Below are 24,562 nucleotides of genomic sequence, written 5' to 3'. Positions count from 1 at the left end.
TAGATGACTGGGAACACAAAGTAAAACATCTAATGGTGATAAGAAGACCAAGAAGCCTGGATGGCCAATCAGTTTCTCAGGTAAATCAGGAATTGGGTATGTAGTACTTGAACAGAGACAGGAGTGGGAGTTTGCTAGATAGACAAGTCTAGAAAGGTCCTTCTAATCAGAAGGAATTGCACAGAGGCACAGAGATAACAGTGTTTACTCAGCACTAGCCGTACAGCAGTTGTTCAGTTAAGCGCTTCACATACACTAGATCAACTACTCATCGTGACAACCTTATGAGACGTACTGTTATCACTATATTATATATGATAAAACCGAAGTTTGAGAATTAAAGCATTTGCTCAAGTCAACTGGCTAATAAGTAATGGTGGTGGGATTCAAACTCAGGTTTCTTTTTCATTCCAGAAACTGTGCTTCTGATGACATGTTTCTAAGATGTAGTACATGACCTGGAGCTGTGGAGTCAGGACAGAACGTTTCAGCATTGGGCAGTGATTATTTTTCTGTAATATGCAGACAAATGGGAGTGTCTGTAGCACTTTCAATAGGGCAGTGACTTCACTGTATGACTATTCTCCAAAGACACCATTTGCAGCTATTGCATGACAGGATCGGTGAGGATTTTGGGGGGACCGGAAGCTGACAAGAGGTGGAGATCTGCAATCCTGATGAGAGATGATGAGAGGAAAGAGAGGCAACTGCACGGTGATGGTGTGCTGAGGGTGGATTTGCAAAGCAGTAGAGAATTAAAAAGTCTACAGGACCCGGGCAGAGGAGAGAACCTGCAGAGAAATGCCCAAGGGTCCAGGGTGAGAGTCTGGGTGGATTGTGTCTCCCATAACCAAAATGCTGTAAACAGAGCAGTGAGCAGCTTCCACTGGTGACCTGCTGTCTGTCTCCAACCAGAAGCTGTTCCTGAGTACTGATGCGCAGGGGGGTCAGCACATGCAGAATCACAGGGCTAACTTCCTATGTTGCAGGAGCTTCCAAAGAGGTTAGGAGAGAGTAAACCAACACAAACGTCACGATAACCAGAGCCAGGGCTGCAGGGACCATACATAATGAGGACCACAGGAGATCAGAGGAGAAAGGGTCACCGTGGGCAGATGGTCCCAGAGAAGGGCCTCGGACTGAGAAGATGGGAGGCTATACAGGCATGCACAGCAATAGCCCTGCAGCCCATGATTCCATACAAAAATGACAGTCTAACTTCCGTTTAGAATCTTCCACGTAGCACAGAGATCAAATGTGGTAGATTCAACTTAGGCCACAAGAGTCTTTGAAAGGGACCCTTTAAGTGATGTGTTGTTTTACGTTTTCTGTGCATGGTTAAGTGTTTAAATTGCTTCTCTAGACATTAGTGTGCCAGGGAATCACATGAGAGTGCCAATTAAAATGTAAATTCTTAGGCTGCACCCCAGGGCTCCTGAGTCTGGGTATATGGAGTGGGGCACAAGGACCTGACTCTTTAACAAGTAGCCCATCGGTTCTGATGCCAGAGTGAAGACCACACTTTGAAACACCATCCTAAGACCCATGAGCCATCGAGAGTTTTACTGGGACAAGGACACCCGGGACATCGTATATTAGAAAGTGTAAACAGTCAGCACCCTACTTTTTGTTACAATGGGGAGTAAATGTTACATGAACTGACTTTTTTATGCAATAAAAGCAAAAATCCCTATGATATTCAAATCAGTCTTCACATTCTTTAGGTGCCTCTTGCAAGGCCTTAGAATTTTTCTTTCTCAATTCTCTCTGCCTCAGTTGTCCTCAAATTCTCATGTTTTTTTTTGTTTTTCTTTCGTCCTTGCCACTTGCTTAACCCTTGCTCCTCTTTCACCTTCCCCGTGTCCCCCCCCATCTCTCACCCTCACACTGTCCCTGCTCCGCCTCACTCTCCCCCTCTGTTGTTTTAATTGAGCCTCTCCTTTAATCATCACAGCACCCGCCCATATTATAGAGTCAATTTCAATGCTGATTTTTTTGTAGCTTTCCATAGGTTATGAATTGTGTCAAATACTTTTTGCATCTATTGAGATAATTATGGTTTATCTCTTTTTTAAGCTACGGTGATGAAATTGTACTAATTAATTTTTTGGATATTAAATCAACAATGTGTTTATTTGATAAAGCCTACTTACCCATTACATGATATATGTGGTATATATGAAATATATATACATATATTTCTTTACTCCATTTGCTAATACTTTGTGTGTGGTAACTGTATAGTATGGGTTTTTCAGTTCTCCTAATGTCTTAGTTTAATTTTTATGCAGGTAATTCTGGCTTCACAAAATTAGTTGGAAGGTGTTCTCACCTCCTATATTTTCTGAAAGATTTTTTTGTAGCATAGCTATTATTTTTTTCCCAAATCTTGGTTAGAATTCACCAGTGATGTCATCTGGGCCAACAGCTTTTGGAAGTTTTTAATTTTGAATACAATATCTTTAATTGATAAAAGTCTATTTATTGTTTCTTATTTCTGCCTAAGTTAGTTTTTTCTTTAAAATTAGAGTCCTTTAGGAAGTGTTATATGCCACCTAATTTGTTAATATTTCCCTATCACCCTTGTTTCTTCTGCAGTCTCTTTGGTGATGCCCTCTCTTTCACTCCAGATATTAATAATTTATGTCTTATGTTTATTTTCTTGATTAGATAGCCATAAGTCTATTGTAGGTATTGTGAGTTACAAGTAGTGGGAATTCTGGTTTCTGAATTTTTTTTTCCTCTAAGTGTGTCATTTGTTTTGTTTCGGCAGACAATTATCTTGGCTGGACTCAAGTTGAAAATTCTGTTCATTTTCTTTAGGTCTGATCCCAGTTCATGTACTTTTTGTTCATTTGAGCTCTTGGAATCAGCTCCAGCCAGAGATGAGGCCAGACACAATTTGGGGGTTCCACAACTGGGGGCTTCCTTTTGTGTCTTCTCGCCTCTCTTCTTTTCCCTTGTCTTGCCTGCCCTTCTTCTCCTCTATTTGCATCTGATTGTGTGAGTAGTAAACCTTTTCATATCTTTTTGTTGTGTGTGTACGGCATCCTAAGTGTCAACATAGGTATCTATAATACAGGCTTATAATTTTCATCAAATTTTGAAAACTTTTATCTGGTTTATCTTAAAATATTCTTCTATCCTCATATATTCCATATATGAAGAACACAAAATTCGTGTATATAAGCCATTTGATATACAGCTTCTGTTAAATGTTTAAGCAACTTTTTTAAACATCTGTGCTTCGATTTGTAAAATTTTTATTGCCTGTCTTCAAATTCATTGATCTTTTCTTCAACAGTATTTAATCTGCAATTTAAGATCATTCAGGGAATTTTTCTTCCCAGATAATTTTCACCTCTTCTGTTCCATTCAGAAATTCCATTTATAAAACTTTAATTTCTTACATTATTATTTTCATGTTCTTCTTTAAGTCTTTGAGAATACTTTTACTAGCATTTCTAAAGTTTGGGTCAGCTGATTCTATAATTTCTGTTATCACTGGATTCATTTGTATTGGCTCATCTTTTTATTCTTTTTGGTTTGATTATGTGTCACAGTTTCCTGCTTCTTGGTATTTTTTATTCCTGCTTCTTTGATTTTTTTTTTTTTTTTTGGTGGGGGAAGGCTAGGCATTGTGCTAGTATATTATTGAATTTTGGATGTTGTGATTTATGTTTTCTTTAAACACAATTTAACATTTCATCAGAAACTTAAGTTATTTGTGGATCAACATGATTATTTTGAGCTTGAGTTGCAGTTTTGTTAAAGCAGGTCTGAAAAAGCATTTACTCAAGAGCTAGTTCATCCCCACCTGTACGGTGTGACTCTTCCAGAGTCTCTGAATACTCCAGGTGTTCAATAACATCTTTTTACTCTGTCAGGTTGGCCATCCAACCATGTTTGAGTGCTCAAAATTGATCAGCTTATAGCACCTGTTTTTCTTTGCCCAACCTTGTGAAGTTTCACTTTATACAAACAAAACTTAGACTCCAGCAACAGACTCAAGAAGACTACTTTATATATTTTTGGTACTTTGTCTGAATAGTTCCCTTCTCTCTGGTACACTCTGTTTCAAATTTCATTCACCTAGGCCTCCACAAACTACCATCTCTACCTCCTCAATTCAACAGTTTTGTGGCTCTCAGCCTGTGTTCTCATTTGTTGCAACAAGATTCATAAACTGCCTCCAAAGAGAAAATGAGGGTAATCCTAGGGCTCAACTCATTTGTTTTCCTCATCTCAGGGATCAGTTATACTCTGTCCACTGGAAAAGTGGAAGAGCTGCTGTGTGTCTTTTGTTTATTTTTCTACTTGTTTTGGTGGAAGTATAAATCAATACCAGGTACTCCTTCAATGCTGATAATGGTGGTTCGCAGATCTTTTGTTTTAATGCTTTTAAAAAAAAATGTTTAGGCAAATAGATGTATTTTTAACCATATTTTACACTTTCAATGAAAGTAATTCAGCTGAGGTGGCAGTAAAATAAATACAAAATTTTACATATAGTTAAATTCACAGTGCTCCAGCCAGGACAAACCACAGCCTATTCAATGTAACCTTCAAAGAGGTTTTGTTTATTCTTTACAAAACAATTGTAAGATTCTTTCCCATTTCACAAATACTAAAACGTAAGAAGTTGGCATTTTATAATTAAAGAAATGGATATTATAAGAGAGAGAAAAAGAAAGGAGAAAGATGAAAACAAGAAAGATAAAGTTATAGTCATAAACATAAAACAAACTCAAAGAAAACAGTAAATACTATAGACTAATGGGTTTCTGTGTATCATTTTTGTCCTTTCCTTTCCCTTTTTTCTAGAATGAATGTATATTTATGTATAAAATTGTATTTTAACAAATGGTGCTGGAATCACTAGATTACTGATAATGGGCAAAAAGAAACTTGACCCCTACCTTGACTCACATACAAAAATTAATTAAAATTGGATAACGTATTCCAGAGTTGCATGGATCTCACTTATCTAGATATCAAATTCTTTGTAGATTCTATTAAATTATTTAATTCTTCATTTCAAAATAAATGGATTTGTTATAGTATGATGGGGTGGAAAAACTGAGAATCAAAAAGAACACAATGCTTTGACCACTAGAATTGAGAGAAGTGCATAGGTTGGGAAGGTTTTTGCATATTAAGGTTTGGGCCTGCAGAAGTCAGGGATGCCTTTCTAGAGGGGATTCTGAATAAGCCTTGGAACTAGTCAGATGGGTAATGGAAGAGAAGGGGGTTCTAAGCACAGCAAACACCAAATACCAACGTACAGACACATAATTGCCCAGTGACACGTAACTGCCCGGTGATTTTGAGCTTATTATAGCTGAGCATGCAATACGTGCCTCACATACAACACCTCTGTTAACCATAGAAAAAACATTTATTCCTAGGTTATTGCTTCAGCATCAGCCTGCCTCAGGCATCCCATAAGGAAGTCTGGGGACTGATGCCAATTCCCAAAAACTCTTTATTACATTTTACTTCAAAGATATTGGAAACTTTCTTATATTATACTTTGATATACAGAACATTCCTAGATTCTTATTTTACATTGTGAAGAGGGAATTACCTAAGTAATCAAAACCCTAAGAATCTGATATTTCTGAACTCACTCTGTTCATCATTTTACTATCTCATGACACAGCCCCTCCTTATATATAAGCCATCAAATTAAAAAAAAACACAAATGAGGCTCTTAGATCTTCTGTGATTAATGGGAAAAGAAATGCTGAAGCAGAGAGCAAGACTGGCATGTGTTTGTGCCCAAGAAACAGAAGCTGCTCTGCCTCCAGCCATGCCTACCAGTCTCAGCCAACACACGGCCCCCTGGAATCCTGCTGTTCCACCCTTGTCTGCCCCCAGGCCTCTCCTCAAGGTATGCCAGGTCACGTGTGTCCTCTGTGCATAACCCCAAGTACCTGCTATAAAAACTCCTCCAGGGGAGAGACTCTCAGGGTGCATCACGGGAAAGCGCAGATCAAGTCCTGGCAAGGAGAATTTCACCCACTTAGAGGTTCTGGCCTCTAACTGGAGCCTTCACCTGAGGCCATCTGTTTCAAGTTGTCAACCCCTATGCTCTTCAGGGATCAGAGACACAGGCTGCTTCATTCTGAGTCTTATGCTAATGTGCCTCCTGACAGGCTGTTGGTAAGACCAGAAAGAACACAGCATAATATTAACAATGGCGTCCGGGTGATGGGCTTTGGTGAATTTCATTTTCTAGATCACAGCCTATATCTTCTAAAGCTTTTATGAGGCATTCTTTACAATTAGAAAAAATAAATAAAACTTTTTAAAAGTATGAATATGGTATTGTTTCTGTTTCTCTTTTTAATATTTGTTGTATGTATATTTATGTATTACTTTATCAAAACTTAAAAACAATACTCCATTCTTTTATTTCAAGGTACCAGAAGGAAATTATGAGCCTAGATGCTGGAGAGTTTAATACCACATTACTTTTAAAATCTATGATCTTGCTGGGGACATTTTCATAAGTCTGTTTTCACTGCATTGAGAGATCTTCTAAGTAAATGTGACATGCAGGAGCAGCTTCTTTGCCAAGCAATAGTCCACAACACTTTATATCCATGAACAAAGAAATGGTATGTAGGGGACCACTTGCTCTGCTACGCACAGAAGTTCTGTCAGGCTGCGGGACCTCACAGGGCAGCGACTCTCACCGAGACATGATTCTAGACTTTACAGACCCATATTTTATCATTCACTTAAAAATGACTTTGGCAACAATTCTATGACCAGCCTCATACTGAAATATGAAAAATACATTCTCTGTCTTCAAGAAGTGCATAATTAACTTTATAAGAAATATGACAGGCAGCACTCCACAAGCCAGCCGTTCACGCGAAAGGCAAACAGGTGAGCCAGGTGGGTCGGGATGTAAAACGGATCATTTACACATTTGCCTCTATTTGTGAATTTGTTACTTTAACTTTGGAGTTCTTATGTTTCATTTCTGTTTCATAAGCAACAAGAATGAGTGACTTTGAGCATTTTCTCTCAATACGTTTGATTTCTGAAAGAAAATCCACCTCATCCTATGGTAATGAGCATTCAGTAGGATTTTCATAAATTTAGTAAAGCCAGATATTTGAACTGACTTCTCTTCTGGTCTTGTCGCATCCAAAATCTCCTAAATGATATCCAGAATTGGGGAGAAAAACAAAGATGGAGAGAGAACGAGAGTGCGAGAGACCTCCTTCTGTCTCTGCTCGTACCCAATCCATTGTCACGTTCTCTTGACTCAACTTCCAAACCTTTCCAAAGTCCACCTACCCCAAGCCCAGTCCAAATCATCACCTGCCTACAGCAGCTTCTTAAGTGGCTTTATTGAATGCACTCTTGACTCAGTTCAATTTTCCACCTGAAAGCAAAATCAATTAAAAAAGTTTAAATTAGGACTATTTAGTAACTCCTCTTAAATAATCACTGCATTAAGTTCCAACATTACTAAGTTGAGTATATATGCCTCCTGGTGTGAAAGGAGGAAGGGCATGAAAATAGTGCTTTGTTAATCTATTTACAGATAAACAGGCACCTTTTTGAGAACTGGCAATGCAGGAATCCCTGAAAAGCTGAACTGCATACCTTTCGGGTTCATTTTGTACAGTTCCGGAGCTTGAACATCTGAATGCATATGCCCGTATGCCACAGTATTTCCTGGAATATGGGTCACACGTGTAAGCTAAACTTCACTGTCATATGCTACCTCAATTGGCCAATTTGTTATCATGATCATCTTCAGCACAGCCCTCTGATTTCTTCCGAAGTAAAAGCTGCAATGATCTTTTCTGATTACTAGTCATTCGTTGTTGATTGGGCACCCACTGGGTTAGACAAACCATGCTAGTTGTATCTACAGGAGATTGACAGGTGAATGATGTTCAGGTACTGTCTTTAGGGGAGTTAGAGTTCAGTGGAGCAGAGGGGACATGCTAGGTGCCATATGCATGTTTCCTGCCAAGCCGAGTTGGTGCCCAGAGGAAGGAATGGCCACTTCTAAGGCAGTTAGGGTTTGGAAGCTGGGAACTTCTGCTGTTGATCACAGATTCTAATCTCACCAGTGGTTTATTTCCATAAATACTCTATGTCACTTTACCAATGTTTGGAAAATAGCTCAGAATATGTTCCTTGTCCAAAAGTTTACTTGAGATATTTCATCCTATGGAAGTTTCATCTTCTAAAAAAGACCATAATAGTAAGTGTTCAATGCAACTTGGAATTACTCCTTAGTGAATGCAGCTTTCTTATCAGATAAGGAAAGTCAGGTCAAAGAGTTTGAATTCAGTCCTCTATGCCCAAGTAATACCAGGGAGAAGAAATGCTCAAAGAATATTTCTTTTAAAATATTAACTTTTACCAAGGGTTTTTACATCTTCCCACCTCCAAATTTATTTTAAAAATATTGTGCAAGTACAGTGATTTAATATATATGAAGGTGTAGTGTAAACTGTGAAGAACCAAATCAACTGTGAGAAGAGTCCGTGATTCAACAGGATTGTGGAGCACAGAAACAATTCTTTCAAGCTGGTGGAACCAGAAATGAGTAGCTTACGGAACAGTCTCCCTGGTGTCCTAATGGTAAAGTCATTGTTGATACTGTATTTTCAGCATTTTGGTCTAACACCTCCCTCTTATAAAATAAAGCTTCTTTAGTACTGTTTCAACCCTTTCAGAGTTTACAAAATGGGAAAATATGAGTCTTTAGATGGAGGTAGAAAGTAAATGCATAAGAGGGAGATGTCAGCTTTGTGTCATGTAATGTATCCTTTGTACCCTTTGTACTAATTGCCTGGAGAGTCTAAATGAATTGCTGAGAAATTTGGGCAAATCTGACAGTGGTGAAGTGAGCTGAGATTTAGTACAAGGTTAAGACAAAGTTGCTGGACAATGACATCATTCCAATCAAAATTATTTTTTGGAGGATATACTACCAAGGCTTAGGAGGTGATGAACAATTGGATTTGACCCCTCTGCGCTTGGATTTCTTTTTCTAAAAAATAGAATGTTGGACCAGGTATCCAAGAAGGTACAATCCATCCTAAAACTGCATGATCATGAGATGCCATCCTGGCAAGTACTTGTAGCTAACTTATCCTCTCCTTTAGTGCCTTAATATACACCAATACAGTCTCGGAGGATAGGAGACTCCTAGGTACCCTCTGTGAGGTACTTTTTAAGAACTGTATTCTTTTTTTCTAGGCCCCGACCCCACATTGCTTGTGCATACTTCAGGCTCCACAAAGAGCTGACCTGCTTCCACTCCAAAGCCAGACCTTTTATTTCTTCACATTAATTTCTTGATTTGAACTCTTTGCCAACCCTTGAGTCTGTCCAAGTAGCTGAAGTCTCTGCCTGCCAGTCCTGTCCATCCTCAGAAGTCAGATTAATTTCATGATAACCTTCAACTCCATCTATTTGAGACCACACTCCCCCCAGACCAGCTCACGTCTTTGCCTCTGGACACTCCTTCCCACTTCTTATCCATCTCCTCCCACAGTCTTTGGTCTTGAGAAAGCTGTCTCCTTGGAATTTCTCAATATCCTACATGACAGGAGTGCAACGTGCCCTCTGGCCATTGTTAATTTGGTTGGTATTGTTTATCAGTCGTGCAAGGTAGTTTCCGAAAGGGTAATAACAGTAGCAGTTTAAGCCACTGTCGACACGGATCACACACACTTATACATGACTAGTTCCCTTGCCAGAATCATACGTCTGCCCATCATTTCAGATGTGTTCTGTTGATATTCCTGGATTTTTGCTGATATACTATGTGTTATCTAAATACACAATGACATAAAGTAAGAGCTCCGTGGGAATACGGTGGTCTCTAAAGGACACAATCAAAAGAACATTCCCAGAAAGGCTTTGAGACAATTACTCTTCTAAAGGAGGGTGTTCTCAGGAGCAGTAGGCAGATCTGTTTTATTGTCTGACGAGTTTTGTGAGACACCTTGCTAAGGATAATGGCATGGACCAGGGTCAATTTTAAAAATGCATTTATACAATATCAATAGCAGACTCCAAACTTCTTGAATAAAATGAACACATGCAAGCCTTCAAGAAAGCTTCACGTTGCCAGACGGAGGAGCCGAGAGGCGAGCATTAGCATTATTAATCGAGCTCTGTGAAGATGCCTTCCTACAGCAAATGTGCCAGAATTTTCATGTACTTCTTTGTTTGACTATTCATTGCCATTTGTTCCTCATTTCTACATCTAAACACAAGGTAGATGGGATCTGATGCGAAACTTTGTTTCTGATCAACTACAAAAAAGTTTTCCAGCATCTGTTGAGCTCAGCGAGTAAGCACAATTTATAAAACACTGAATGACTAACCCCTGTAACCATTTTAATGACCCTAAAATAAAGTGCTTAGAGCAACATCTGTCCCAGCAGCTGGGTTCTCTGCATGAGTGGGCAGAGCGACACATTGGGACAAATTCTGTTCTCCCTTTTGACAGAAACAATTGCAGCAGATCATTTTTATCGTAATCAATTTAGGTACAGTTTCTCGGAAACCATCTGTGTAGTGTTCATAGATTGTGCTTAAGAATTTAAATGTGTATATTTTTGGTCGCTTGATGTAGCATCTGCTAATGGCCACATAAGTTCCACTTTTTATGCAGAAAGCTGTTTCCTTGTAAAGGGATTGGTAGAATGACTACTTGATTTTATCCTTTTAACTACCCAATAAGCTTCTGAAGTTTGAATGACATCCATCACAGAGCGTTAGTTGTAGAATTAATTGCTTAAAAAATAAAAATTGGAGTTGAAGTTAGAAGAAAAACAAAGCCTCAGTGAAACATTTTATTGTGTTTCTATCTCTAGCTCATAATTTTAATTTAACATGGTTGTACGTGGGCAATTGAAACTACTAAAGAAAGGCATGGCTGTTGATAACAATACTTTTTTGTCTATTTTTTCCCCAGTTTTTGTTTGTGGCTTTATAGCTATTAGTCAAATAAATCTGTAAAGAAATCAAGTGGCTAAGGCAGCCAACATTTACTTTGGCTTTGAGAATAATTTTCGGATCATATTAAAGGATAATTGCTCTTAAAATACTAGATAATGAAAATTGAATGGCTTTGGTGCAGAGACAAAGGCTTTGCCTAAAAACTGCCGACAGCTATTTTTTGGGGACGGAACACATTCTGCCATGTAACTGAATCTTAACACATTTTGAGTAGAGAGAGTCCTTGTCTTGCTTGAGAATTCTGAATTTAGCAAAGATGGCGTGATCTGGGCAATCAGAGAATGTAAGATTTCCCTGATTTAAAAAAAATGTTCTTTTTCCCTCTAATACCAACCATGTTTGGATGTTTCTCTATTTAAAGCATTTGAGAACCCACTAAACTAACTAGATAACCAAGTGGCTAAATAATAAGATAAATAAAATAATGTCAGAGTTCAAATTCTATGAGGTTATACAACACTTAATGCATCATTTTTATTTTCATAAAATACTAAGTAGAAGTTTAGGATCAGGGTGGGTTTTATATCCACCCCTACAAATACAGAGTGAGTGCCTGTGATGGGTGAAGCGCTGGAATTACCAGGGGGATGGGACATGGTTCTGTCCGGGTGGCGCTCTGCAGCTAGGAAGGAGAGGGCGCCTTGTAACCAGAGGGGTTTCCTCTGTGCTCCCAAGGTGCCACTCCAGACGTGTCTCAGTTTGGCACAAACTTTGGGTCGTTGGTCCAGTGATCACCTGCTTGCTGTCTATCCATTTCTCCTTTTCTCCCCTGGGGTCAACAGTCTTGATTTACCAAACAGAGAAAGAATGAATTCCCTCTAATAGTATGCAGGTGATTCGAATAATAAATTATTATTTATTAAATGGGTTGTACAGCTTTACATTAGTTCATTGAAGCACTAATAGGATGTGAAATTAGAACTGCTAATAAAAATGTTTAATTGTTCATTTCTGTCCCTGAAGCTGTAAATTGTTTCATAAGACATGAAAAGAGAAAAAGAAATACAGTGGTTATACAGGGTTGAGTTCATAATAATAATAATAGAGGTGATGAATCAAATTACCCAACAAGATTTCTGTTGTGGATAATTCAAGTACACTTCAGGAAATATATTAGCAGAATGAATTTACGGTATGTTCTGAAAGGTGAGATTGCTTAAAGCATGAGGCATTTTTTCTACCCCAACTATCAATCAGCTAAATTATCTTTAATCTTAATTAGATGAAAGAATGTGGTCTTATGATTCTATGAGCTGGAAGATGTCCAGACTATTAGAAACGTCATTTCAATAATACCCTTTTATGCCGTCTGTAAGAGTCACACCAAACAGACTTCATGCAGATGAACATAATACAAAACAGAACTTCACAGCTAAGGGGAGAAACAAGGTTCATGCACACACACACACAAGCCTTACGCTTCATACAGACACAAAAAAGATACGTAGGAGCTACAGAGAGAGTCAAGCAGCAGTAGGAGGGGAGAAAGTTAAAAGATTTCTTCCATTTTGAGAACCACATTCCTCCAAAAATAGCTTTGCACCTTGGGCTTCCAACTACCTTTTTCTCAAATTGTCTATTGGAATGTAGTCCTTTGGAAAAGTACATTTTTTCACTTAAATGTGCATGTGTTCATGTGTGTCTGTGCATTTCTGCGTGTGTGATGTCAGTATTCAGTTACAATTTAATGAGGTGTTTCTTTTTCTCAGGCACACAAATGACAGCCTTTTTGGTGCTTATGCAGAAGATGTACACCTAGTAACCATCCCAGACTGGGTTACCCAGCATCTTCCACACTGTGAAGCAGGCAGATACAATGCATATAATGTATGCACACAGAATGAACAATCCACGATAGAAAGAGGTGGGCAAGAAAAGCAGGTCCATACCATGGTACTTCATGGAGGGAAAGATTCTGTCTAGCTGGAGGGCTAGGAAATCTTCCATGACAGAGGTAGCATTGGGGAAGTCTTGCCTCGAAAATGCACCATTTTATTTGAGATACGCATGATAAGATTTGTCCTTGCAGGTGAACAGAACAATATAAGCAAAAGCTTATAATTGCTCTATCCTCTTGCCTGAATTTCAAGTTTCTTTACAATAATAGTGTTTGTGACTTTTATTTTTTAATTTTTTATTAAGGTAAGATTGATATACACTCTTATGAAGGTTTCACATGAAAAAACAATGCGATTACTACATTTACCCATATTATCAAGTCCCCCCCATACCCCAGTGCAGTCACTGTCCTTCAGTTTGTGACTTTTAAATACTGATGAGTGGAATTGCCAAAGACACTAAGGAGATAGATCAGCATTAGAGGTTTGCTGTGGGTGAGATCCACTGGGCTCCTTTACTGTGCACGGTTTGTTTCATTTTGAATTAAAATATGTATAAAGCAGTGGTTCTCAAAGTGTAGCTCTTAGACAAGCACAGTCAGCATCACCTCGTGATTTTTCAGACATGCAAATTCTTGGACCCCATCCCAGTCGTACCAAATCAGAAACTCAAGGTGTGGGGCCCGGCAATGTGGGTTTCCACAAGGCCTGGTCCTTTCAAATGCCTGCGAACCACAGCATGAAGCCATGTTCATGAGACCTTCCTTCACCTGTCAGAACTACTCCATCTCGACCTTTTCTTTGGAAAGAGTTCAGGGTCGGTCACCCAGGCCTTCCTGTGCCTTCAGAGAGCTCTGGTGGGCACTCATCACTGACTGCATTTGTTTTTAGGGATCTTTGGGTGGTTAATCTTCCTGATTAGCTGTCTGCTGCTTTGATTTACAAAATCACACACTGTTGCAATTCTGTGGGCTTGTGCCAGGAAGCCGGCAATCCCGTAGCTGCTCTCCTGAGTTGTCATGAGTACTGGGGGGCAGGGGACAGTGGGCTGCAGAGACTGTGGGTGCCCAGGTGGATGTGACACATGGGTTCACTTCAGAATCCGCAGGGCACTTAGACTCTCGGCATCTCATCCCTTCAAATCAAGTACCAAATCCTTAGAAGATGGCTGACTGCTTTGTGTGGTATAGCTGGATGGGGTCAGCAGCTCCTTCAGTCTCGGTGGAAGCTAAAGGAACAGTTTATGGGGCTGAAAACTGACCCACAGTTCCCTGACCCTGTTGCCCTTTGCAATTCTCCCTTCTGACCTCCGGTTCCCATGCCACTCGGGGCTGGCCTTACGTACTACAAGTTGCTAGTGGGACCGATCTACCTACAGGTCTCATCAAAGAATCTCCAGGCTTAAAGGGCCTCGGAGACCATGTGCCTCTACCTCCTCATTCTTCCAATCGCCATCCTGGGGACTAGGAGGTGGGGGAACTTGTCCAGGGTCCCTGGGATGGGAACCTGCACAGACGGCATCTGGTCCGCGGGTCCGACCTTTTCCCTCATCCTGCCACCTCTTCTCACGCAGGCTGTGCCCACCAGCAGACAGTGAGGGACTCAGGGGCACCCAGGAGCAGGCAGATGATGTATGTGCGTGGAAGCTGGTCAGGAATGGGTGGCAGGGGATCCGAGGGCACTTGCTCACCTAGAGAAAGCAGGTCCAGTCAATTATCAGCACGTGAAAACACAGGCCTGATCTCGGAAGATCTTCTTTTTATGTGAAATTCTTAATTCTTCCAATTCTTAAACGTTGCCTCAAATGAAAATTGATTGTGTGAGACAAACCAACACGTTTATCAGCCTGATGGGGGCCATGAGCCACCAGTTTGAAAACTCCACTGTTTCAAGCGAACTTGTGCCCCACACTGACTTTTCTCATTTTTAACTCAGTTCACTTGGTTTGAAGTCTTCTCTTTTCCAGCCCTCCTGCCTGGAGCAACATCTGCTCTTATCTCTCTGACCTACTTTCGATCATGACATGTGTTTTGCCTGGTAAGTATAACACTGCTCCATGCACAGTCCACCTCGAATGTCTTTCGGGATCTAAGTGAAGTCACGCTGCCGCCACACCGCTGTCCTTGGCAGCCAAAGCCAGCCAGGGACGCTGGTCCCTTCATGCATGAGGCATCTGGTGATCAAGCACATTTGGGGCTCAGCTACCAATCTGTGGCAGGTAGTAGGCATACTCAAACCAGGCTGCACATGTGAATTACCTGCAGAACTTTACAAAGCTCTGTGCATCCGGGCCTCACCGCCAGCACTTCTGATTTAATCAGCCTCAGGTGAGACCTGGGCATTTGTTCTGCTCCAAAGTGATTCTAATTTGCCAGAGTGGAAAATTACTGAGATCAGTGAAACTTATTTAAGGACATATTTTGATTAATCAGATTTTAATCAATTGAGAAAAAAGTGTAGAAGGGGTTTATATTTACATTTTCCCCACAAAGGGATGATAGAGTATTACACATTCTAGATGGTCCATGGATGCCCATGACAGCCAGCAGCTGCTGGCGCGCGAACTGCCGGTGAGCGTGCATTCTGCCTGAGCTGCTCTCAGATGCTCTGTAACTACTCATGTTAAGGGGTCTTGGGTTTCTTCTGGTTGTGAGGCATGACCGATGCTTAAAATGGTCCAGAAAAAGGAACCAGGGTCTTTTTGGCCAAAGTTGTTGCTTATCTTCTCTGTTTCCAGATGTTTGCTGGTGACCCTGGTCATAACAGCCTTAGGTGAACACTAGATGGGACGAGAAAGGTTTGGAGTGTTCTACAAGGGCATGGGACAGTATGGCGTTCTGCATCGAGTTCCTGACGTGTGGCCCTCTTTTCTGGGCCAATAATTTTGGTCCCAGAAATCAACTCCAGTAACAGAATATGATATACCCAACAACATCTGAATACACACAAATATTTATTGCGATGTTACCAAGTAACAAATAAAGTAGAAATAACAAAAAATATCCAGCTCTGCATGGTAAAGATTGTGTATGCAACTATTAAAAATGTTTTTTACATCTTCATTGGAGAAGCACCTAGCATGGGGAGTAAATCGATTTTATAATAATAAACTCATTTATCCATTCCCTTATTTATCCTTTCAATCAAGCACATATTTATTAAAATCTATCATGTACAAGGCATCAAGATATTATATCCAAAATCTGGATGTAATATTCCTGTAGATATTGTGAAATTTTGTTGCTCTTATGAAGGTATCTTTTACATTTTTTTGTCATATTTTCCAAATGATTTTGAGGAGAGCCACCAGATGTCTGGACACATTTTCCATTTACTTTAATAATTTCACAATACTTAAAATACTTTTTAAAATTAATGTTTCTTCCCTAGGCTTGTTTTCTGGGTAAGTTCTTCTGCAAGAAATAATTTGGCCTCTTGGATTATAAAAAGTAATATTTCTTGCTTCTATTTAATGTGTGTTTCTTGCCAAGAAATTAACAATAATGTAGTATGATTTGGGGGATAGAGGGCATCTTACCCATCTTCTGATTATGATGAGAATGTTTTACTAAGATGGTCAACTTCAGTGGCGCCGGAGAAAACAGAGAAGAGTGGACCAATGGGAGACACACTCTGGAGGTAGAGTCTGCAGGACTTGCTGACAGCCCCCCACTTGCTGAGCAGTGAGGGAAGGGCAGGAACCAAATACCACTCTTAGGTTTCTACCTTGAGCCACTAGCTGAACGGAAAAGTCATTTCCTGAGACAGGGAATCAGCAGGATTGGGATGGGGGTAGGGGCTCATGGATTCTACTTTTGACATTTAAAGTGTGTGACAGCTGGACACTGAAGCTGAAATACCAAGAAGGCAGTTGGCTTTATGAGCATAAAAATAGAAAATATTAATTGGTTTCACCAGTCTAGATGTGATACTTAAAACCCAAGGAATATTAGAGATCACATCTGTAGAGAATGTGACAAAAGCAATTAAACAGAGGGAAAAAACAACTTAGGAAAGAGCATTAACGTGTTCCAACATTTAGTATTTGGTAGAATGGAGGGAGATATGAAATTTCCCACTTACCTGTTAATCAATCTATCATATATATGTGTATATATGTATTTGCATATACATATATACACATATAGAAATTATATAGATTATGTATCACTTTGTACATTACTCTTACAGTAATTCGCACCCCACTATTTTGTGGTTTTCTCTTTATGTATCCGTGTCTGTGCTAGAGTGTAGCCCAAAGGGGAGCATCTCCCACTCACCCCTATACTCCCAGTGTCGGTTGTTTAGTTGAGTGCTGAGTAATGGATGGATAAGTGAATTAATGAGTAAAGTTAGACAGGAAGATACTATATAAAATCCCAGCAAGTATGATTCAGTAGTGCTATGAACTAAATACTTGTGCCCCTTAAAATTCATAGGTTGAAGCTCAATTCCCAATGTGATGATATTTGGAGGTGGGGCCATTAGGAAGTGATTAGGTCATGTGACTGAAGTCCTCAAGAATGCGTTAATCCCCTTGTAAAAAAATGAGGAGAACAAGCCACTGCCTCTACCCACAAGCCATCTGCTCCCCACCATGTGAGAACACAAGAAGATAGCAGAGCAGGAAACAGGTCCTCTCCAGACACCAAATCTGGTGCCTTGTCCTTGACCTCCCTACCTCCAGTACTGCGAAAAATAAATGTTTGTTGTTTAAGCCACTCAGTCTGTGGTATATAGCCGCCCACGGTGACTAAAACAAGTCGTATATACACATATTATATTTGATAACCAAGAAGTTTTTATTACAGAATTATAATTATAATTCAACATAAGAATAACTATTAATATGCTTTATCATATTGTAGATTAAAAGATAAAACAATATGGTCAACTTGGTCATCTTTTCTGGGGAAAACTAACTTATTTAAAGAAACATTGATAGCAATTCTAGGAGTAGAAGAGAATCTCTTTACACCGATAAAGTGTAACTTCTCAAAATATTTATCAAAGCTTTTATGTCGTGGTGAAATTTTAAAGGCATTCTCATTTATATCAGGAGATAGAGAAAGATTTGGATATCATCCCTACAACCCAATAACCTTATCCAATGTAGAAGCTATTAGAAGAGACAAAAATTATAATACTTTTCAGTAAAATTATTTACCATATAGAAAGCCAAGATAATCTGCAAACTGTTAGGACTAAAAAATAGAGTTTAGTATATTTATTGGATAATAGTTAATACCTAAAACCAGCAGTGGTTCAATTCACAATTCACAAAAAATTAGGAGTTGTAATAGAAGTACTTTTTATGATAGTGGAGTGATGCATGCAGTGTGTGTGACCCCATATATGCAAAATCCAAAACCAAGCAAAGCATCGCTATTGTTTTTGATGACAAAAAATGATGCAGGGACATCTGAAACATGAGTTGGAGGGGGAGGCATCAAATCTGAAATAAAAATTGCTTCTGGGGAGGGAGAGCAGCAAATGGCTGACTTTTCTGAAGTAAAAGGTGCTTAATCAACTTATCTGTAAAATTCTATTTTTAATTAAAATAACTGGAGGCAAAAGGTATGTTTATTATTCCTGAGCTGAGTATGCAGAGCTTTGTTACAGCATTTTCTATAAAGCAGTGGTGGGGTTGGGGGCTGTAGAATGTCCGAGTTCAGTTCAAATTCAGAGGGACCGAGGCCAGGCTTGGAGGCCTCAGTAAGGCCTGATGTGCCTCCTCTGGCACCAGCAGCCACCAGTAAAGCGGATGCAGGAGGCTGAGCTGTGCCTGGGAGAGCGGGCTGGGGGAGCACCTCGCATGTGGGTAAAACGTCCCCTCGAAAAGGTTACTCTGGGACCATCCAGTGCTGGATGTATAGCTGACACTGAGCTGAGCCTTGTTACTAAGACAGGCTGGTTCAGGAGCCGAGTACAGGAGATTCTGCATGCGGAGCCCATTAGTGGTTCTATCTTAGAACAGAACAAACAGCTTCTCGCTTTCTAGAGGTGACTATTAACGTCTATTCCGAATGAACTTCAACACAGAAAACAATATACCTTTGAAAATGCCTATTGAAAATATTTGAGAGGGGCCATCAGGATGCTGTCTGAATTACATGAAGAGCTCAGAGTTGCTAATTCAACTGTGGGCATTTATTGATGGCTGAGCCGGTGCCGTGCCTCATGAGAAATAAGTATTCTTGACTCAGCCAGAGCAGATGGTGAACAGTTTAGAAGTGTGACGTGTCTTAAACACTCTTTTAGGGCACATAGTAGATTCCATCTTATGACTTTGACAGGTAACACGTTATGTTCAATTCTGGTGCACAGCTTCCACTCTCTGAGGCAGGACACTTGGGCAGCTGCGTCTTTCACGTCCAGCCACGGGTGGGAAATGGGCTCCTCCTCCCTTCAAAAGCCGGTCTGCTGTGTCTGCCTTTTTCAAAGACTTTGAACAACACATTCCAAGCTGGGGAATGGGATGGCTTTTAATTCACTGAGATTTTTTAAATGTCTGTTTGTTCTGGGAGAGTTTGTGCTTTGAGCCTTCATAACTAACATTCTTCGAAATGACTAGTGTGTTGAATTGTGCCCACAAAATAAATATAGTTAACACCGAAATGCCCTTGGCTTTCACGAAGGAGGTTGCGTGGAACCTGCAGGGCTGGGGAGATGCTGCTGAGGACCAACCCCTGTGAGATTTTTGTTTGCTCTACGTAAAGAAGCGAGTTAGACAATCGTTTTCAAATCCCCATGCCGGAAAATGTGTGTGTGTGTTTTTTCCCCTGGTGAAGTGGCATTTTTCCCCTGGTGAAGTTTTGGTCAGAAACAAGGGTTCATCCCAGGCATCCAAGTTGGAATGACATCAGCTCATACTTGAGTCATTGAACAAATTCTAACTTTCCTATGCCTCAGTTTTCACATACGTACAATAGCATCGCCAACAGTGTCTTTTTAATATAGGGTATTGTTATATAATGAGTTAGGTCCTTGAAGTGCTCAGAATAGAACCTCACTTGTAGCATACGGTCAATAACTAGCCATCATTATTAGACAGAAAGTCATTAATGTAATGAACATATTTCCTATTTTCGGTTTGGCTGACAGCAGGCTCGGAACTAAACTTGCCGTTCAACAGAAATGATTGTACGGACTTCACAGCCTGAATATTTATGTGCTACATTCCCCCTCTTACTTTTTGTATTTTCCCAGGCCTTGCTTATAGCCTCTTACTGATTTTTGGTATAAATTCTTATCAGTTCATCTCACAGTTTTTGAAGAAAGACTAAAACAGAGGGTGTGTGTGTGTGTGTGTGTGTGTGTGTGTGTGTGTGTGTGTGTGTGTGTCTATGTGCTATAAATGTCCTAAAATGCAGGCTGGCTGGGGAAGCAACCCCACCAGGTCCCCTCACTTGTAAACATGAGTCAGGAGAGAGCAGCTAGGGCACCTGAGGAATGCCTTGGGGTACACGGACACTTGATTCGAGTTCAACAGCAATGTCTTCTTATACGCCCATAACAACCTCGTTTGGATGGGGGCAGGGTGTTCAGGGACCAAGGCTCAGGTGGGCAGGACCGGACCAGACAGTGGGGGCTGCGGTGCAGAGCAGGGGCGGTAAGCGCTCTCTCCGTAAACTCACGTGAAACATGACGGTGGTGAAATCCTCACGGTAAAGGCACAGGGTTAGGCTGAGAAGACCACTGGGGAGAACGCGCTTCATCAAAGCCCAGCCCTTGGTGCTAGGTCTTTACTAGAGCTCGGACCTTTCTCTTACCTTTTTCAACCCTGTTTTCTATTAATAACACCTGTGCTGGCCATTCAGCGTGACTGAGGATTGTGTGAGTTGAAGGTGTTGAAGGTGCTTTCTAAGCTCAATGCATTCACGTGTTTGAGGTGAATTTCTTCACTACCGTGTTTTCCAGGCACCTTCTCATCTGCAGCCAAGCTGAACCTCAAACATCTCCGCAAATGCCGGTAGAAGCAGGCCTCCTACAGCCTCCTTAGTCAGAAATAAAAGGAGAGGAAAGAACACTTCGGGTGGGCAATTGTGCAGCGGGAAGCTTCTTCCCGATCGTCTCTTCCTCTGTTTGCAGCCAAGCCCGGCTAAGGGTCATTAGCTTAATGAGCTATTGTATTTTTTTCTCTTTCTCTAAAAAGTCTGCTGAAACATCCTCCCAGGAGCCAAATGAGGAGGCGAAGAAATAAACAGCAGCTGATAGCTAAGGGAGTTTAGCCAGAGAGCCCTTCAGCTCGGCGCGCCTGTGCCCGAGTGTGCGTGTACGTGTGTGTGCATGTGTGTGTGCGTGTGTGCGCGCGCATGTATGTTAGTTGGGGGATGTTGGGAGGGTCGACGGACAGGCCTACAGACCAGGGAGACTTCTATCCGCGCACGTGGAATGAGCAGCCTTCCAGAAACAGCCTACCCGAGAGGTGGCTCTGGGTTTTGTGAACCTGTGACATTATTTCTTCACCCAAGTGATCAAGGCATATTCCCCTGTTAATGGGTCTTATTTTTAGACATGATATTGACCAGGAACAACAAATTATTTGGCATATAGTAGTTCTCTCTAAGTAACTCCTGCAAGACTACAGAGCCGGCCCACTCGCGCCAGCTGAGGCCCCGGGCCAGAAGTACTGTGGCCTTCGCCCCGTCCCACATCCCTGGCACCCCTCCCCTCCCAAGACCAACCCTGTGACCTTTAGGGAGTTTCTACTCCAATTTCCTTTCTAATTCTTTCTAAAAGGACTTGTTAATAGTACAGCCTCATTGTAAGAAATTTGAAAACTGAGAAAAATACAAAGAAGAGAAAGAAAATCATGTTTATTTTACAATCCTAAGATAACTTTATTCCCATTGTGGCATATTTATCTCAGATACAGAGTCTCAAAGATTTTGCCTTTTGCATTTCCTTTCATGTGCCATTTTAGCAATTTCTCAAATTTCCTTCAAATTATTTAAAATAAAATTTAAATAATCTGCTCTACCACGAATGTGCCACGGCGTATTTACTCACCCCCTTACTGTGGAACACGCGGCCCCCATTGTTTCCTCATACATGCCACTGGAGGTTGCCTTCGCATCCGGGCACACGTGATTGGCCAGTACTGCCCCTCACTGTCATTGGTCCCGAGGTGGGGGTGACGGGGTGGGGGGGTGACGGGGGCCCTCCGCAGGGCTGTGGCTGCGCAGGCCACTCACATGCGCTTTTCTTCCCAATATTGCACACTATTGTAAACATATTCTCTACCTTATGGCTTTCTTAATAGTGTCTTTCTCCAGCTTATTTTACTATAAGAACACAGTAAAAATACATATGACATATAAAATACGTGTCGATTGACTGTTTATGCTATGGGTTAGGCTTCTGGTCAACAACTGACTATTAGTAGTTAAGTTTTGGGGAATCAAAGTTATACTCAGGTTTTTAACTGACTGGGTTAGTGCCCCAACTCCTATGCTGTTTAGGAGTCAACTGTACTTGGTCAAGTGCATAAATTCTCAAATGCACACACACACATGCACACATCTCCACCCACTTCCCCAAAAGTGCAATTTTTATTCCCTCCTGAAGTATATGAGAGTGCTAATTTCATCCCATCTTTCCAAGTTTGAGTAGGATTGTTTAAAAACTATATTCTATCTTGAAAGACCCCAAATAACATTTAATTGCTTAAAAATGAACCTTTAGTTCTGTGTGGATCTTTGGCCTGGATAACGAACCAGGATCAAACAGTGAGGAGTCACACAGGAGAAAACCCGCAGGTAGAGCCTGTGCACCCCGTGCCCACACCCCCATCACGTCCCGCTCCCCGCAGGGGTGCGGAGCGGCTCCCAGACGACAGGCCTTGCCAGAAAGACCCCCCCCCTACGGTTTTCCAAAACCCAGGGACGGGGAAGCACTGTGGCCTCAGAGAGGAGCTGAGAGGCTTCCCTTGCCCAGACCCTGCAGATGCTCAGGAAAAGCCACTGTCATTGGCCAGAGCAGGGGTCCCAAGGGCCCTGCCTCTTGTTTGGTGCCGGGGTTGGCTGTCCCCACCCAGTGGCCTCACCGGGGTCCTGACCTCGCGGGGGGACTTGCTCCCGAGCTCCAGTCCCCTTTCTGCGCCTGCCGGTCTGTTGATGAAGCCTCCAAACATCCCCCACCTCAGCGCCCTTCCCCGGAGACCCTCCCTCCGGGGTCTCCCCCAGCAAAGCCTTCTACCCACACATCCCAGCGCACGGAGCCCTTGACTTACTAATCTTTCCCTTCCAAGTGTCTCCCATGCGCTGAGGGGCTGTGAGCTCGCCGTCCTCTCCCCCTGCACCCGGGGCCTGGCATGGAGTGGAGGCACAATTCTCAGCATCCTGCCCAGGTGGCCTGGCCCCGGAGGTCTGTCCTGTTCCCCTCCAGGGAGCCGGTGCCCCGCGGCTCGGAGGGACCTCTGGGTGCCGGCCCTGCGGGGCGGCCTTGTTTCCCTGGGCAACTGCTTTCCTTCCAAAAAGCATTTCTCATTTGCCGTTCTGGGGCCTGCAACTTTTGCCATATGTCGGTTGTCTCCGCCTTCATGATCCCAGCCATATTAATGTTATAATTAGAGCCAGGATTTATACAGACTTTCTTCTGAGCAGCTCCTCAAGCTCTGCTTTATCTTCTGTGCATTGCTGGTTCTGGGACATCACTCCAGTTTATATTTAGGGGCAGACTGGGAGAGAGAAGGGAAGGGAGAGGAACATGGCAGAGACAGGAAAGGGAGAGAGTGGACAGCCTCCAGGAAGTGGGCCTCCGGCTCCAGGGCCCAGGCACCTCTCACCCCTTGGCTGACGCAAGGGCGATGCTGTCACCCGTGACGCTCAGGCATGATTATTTGTACTAAATGCATTTATTATGACTGGCGTGTCTTCACGAGCCTTCACTTCTACTTGATTGTGTTATTGGACAATGTTAATAAAAGGATTTCAAAGACCTTAACATGTTGTCGTTTGGCAAGTTTCTGCCAAGTTATGTTTGAAGAACTCACACTCTCCACTGCAACTTATAACAACTTATTTCTTGTAAAAGCTTATTTCTTGCTCAGGTTACATATTAAGTCCAGGTCCACTCAGCCTGCAGCCGGCTCTGTGTCACGTTCCTGTCCCCACCTCTCGGATGCAGGAGTCACTTCTGTCGTGTTCTCAAAAAGAAAGGCGCACGGCTGAACCACCTGCAGGGGGTGGGCCACACGGTGGCCCTTCATGTTTCAACCCATGTCAGTGGGGTGGGATGTGCATCTTTCCCCCAGGGAGGCACTGCCAGCCACACAGCCACAGGGGAATGAATGTCTTTTCACTGGATGGACACCAAATGCTAGGGACAATAGTGACGTGGCCCAGGGGGCCTCTATCCAGTCCTCTGAGCTATTTCTGTTCCTTGTACAATGCTGGTCTCCCTCTCTCTTCCTCACAGTGACCGCCTGTCTCTGCACCATCCCTAAGCCCCTTCCTCACCCCCACCCCACCCACCCCAGCACCTACCTGTGGAATCCAGCGCTCGGATTTGCTCTTTGCATCCTGTGTAGATTCCCTGCCTAATGGTTTTCTAAATTGTTCCTGAGAAAGTAAACAACTATAATAATTCATCCTGCAAAAGCACTGCTTAAAAGTTTCAAATCCCTTTTTCTGACCACATGAAAGGAAAAGTATCAGAAATGTACCTTTCTTCCTCTGCGTTCCAAGGTGAGCTCGCTGAGCTATGCC

Source organism: Manis javanica, chromosome 1 (assembly GCF_040802235.1).
Source record: "Manis javanica isolate MJ-LG chromosome 1, MJ_LKY, whole genome shotgun sequence".
Classification (NCBI taxonomy): Eukaryota; Metazoa; Chordata; class Mammalia; order Pholidota; family Manidae; genus Manis; species Manis javanica.
Note: the sequence above shows the minus strand (reverse complement) of the source record.